Raw genomic sequence first — 2,094 nt, 5'->3', positions numbered from 1 at the left:
TTTGATTCCCGGTGACCTCATAGGATAGAGCAGAAAATGCTTCACAGGGTTTCTGGGATGGTGAGAATCCAGAGTTTGGTGATCTTTTTGTAGATGGCCAGTTTGCTCACGCTGCCATGTTTTGGTTTGCAGTCCAACCCGGGTCACTGTGTCACTCGGTCATTTCTGCTTAGAATGACTAGAATTAACCTGAGTTATGTTCATATCTTGAGTAGCTCAGTTTGATCAAAATGGAAGAACTGGTTTCCCTTCTAAAGTCCTTCCTCTGGTGAAACAACATTCTATAATATTTAAGTCGCTGATAGAGGTCTCACTTCTAAGGTAACTCACTCAGTGCCATCAAGTCAATGTTGACTCAGAGTGACCCTAAAGGACAGGGTAGAACTGCCCCTGTGGGTTTCTGAGACTATAACTATTTACAGAAGTACAAAGCTCTGTCTTTCTCCCAAATGCTGATAAACACATTCAAAAACCTGTCCCTCCCAAAAAAACAAACCCTATTTCATTAGTTCTTCATAATATTAAAATAATTTAATAATCACAGACATGTTATAAAATCAAAACTGAGTTCTTAAAGAAAAATATACATATTTATTTATTTATAATACCACCCAGAGGTGAGGATTATATATTTTTTAATAAATGTTTTGCTTGCTTTAGAAAGGCCTGTTCATATAAAAAATAGGTTTTTCTATAGTATACTCTTTAAAAGGGGTGTCTAATCACAATTTTCCCCCTTCCATTAACAAATGGAATTTGTTAGTGGAAGAAACAAAATGAAGCTCTGTCCATCAGGAAGATACCCAGGAAATCCCCTTGAGAGGCTGCCCTGCCTCAGCTGACTGGAGACATGTGGAGGTGCTCTACTTGCAAGAATGTCTAAATCCTTGGTTGATGGTCAGCATTAATTCAATGGAGTTTGAATCTATGTGGGATCTCTGCAAATGGATTTTGGGCTGTCACTATCATCTATCATTTTCTAAAATACGGGGGTGCTCAAAATGTAAGCTCTGGTATACCAGGTGACCTCAGCTTTGTCCCAAGAAGTGCTGGTGGTTCAAACCATGGAACTTGTGGTTAGCAGCTCAATGCATAGCCCACTGTACCCCCTGGGCTCTTTTGATAGGCAATCCACTGCCATCAAGTCAATTCTTACTCATAGTGACAGGACAACAGTGCCCTGGAAATACTGTGCACAAGGGCACAACTTTGCCCTTAAAGGTTGAGCTAGAGAAAGGTCATCAAGTTGAAAGTGAAAAACTTGTAGTAGTTTCTCATCTGTAGAAGAAAGACAAGTGGGGAGGTAGATCCCAAGATAGGGAAGGAGTCAACCCTTGGCCAGTTTTCCCATTTTACCCAGCCAATTGGTTAACTTGAAAATATTTATCTTGGCCACTGAATGTCACTCTGATACCCTAAGATCCTAAGTATTTAGCAAAGTGGGCATTTATTTCTATCTAATATTAGATATTAGAAAGCCAATATAATATTGGTCTTGAACTATCAGAAAGTCCTTATGAAGGCTGCTGGTTGGTAAGCATCTACCCCCTCAAAAGAACAAAGCTGTTGAAAGGAGTTGGGAATGAAACAGGAATATCTTGTGTATCCGACTAATTAAGTCTGAAATGCAGCTCAACAAGAAATGACAATTCTTTGTCATCTGATCTTTCAAAAATAGGTTGAACTCGGTAGCTTAGACCTTACCTCCATCTGGAGGCACTCTGGCTGAAATTGTTTAACTTCTTGGGTTATTTTAGGATCCTAGGAAGATACTTTTTTGTACATAGATAACAGCTTAGAGTTAACTAGCAAAAGAACATTTTCAGTTTTCTTAGTAGCTTTAGGACCTTTCTAAATCCATTTTAAAGATTAAAGTACAATTTAGCTATATTTGTGTGCCCAAAATAATCTCTGCACATTTTTTAACCTAGACAATAAATTATTTTTCATCTGACTTGCATTTTCTGTGTATTCTTTGAAATAATTGAAGAATGAAGGGAAACATTTTTTATTGATGTGTTCAATTTCTGTCTTTGAGTTAAAGAAATCCTTTAAAAGTGTTAGCATTTAATATCTGGCATAACTAATTATACT

This window comes from Tenrec ecaudatus, chromosome 9 (genome assembly GCF_050624435.1).
Source record: "Tenrec ecaudatus isolate mTenEca1 chromosome 9, mTenEca1.hap1, whole genome shotgun sequence".
Taxonomy (NCBI): Eukaryota; Metazoa; Chordata; class Mammalia; order Afrosoricida; family Tenrecidae; genus Tenrec; species Tenrec ecaudatus.
The sequence above is the reverse complement of the archived record's forward strand: the minus strand, read 5'-3'. Positions refer to the sequence as shown.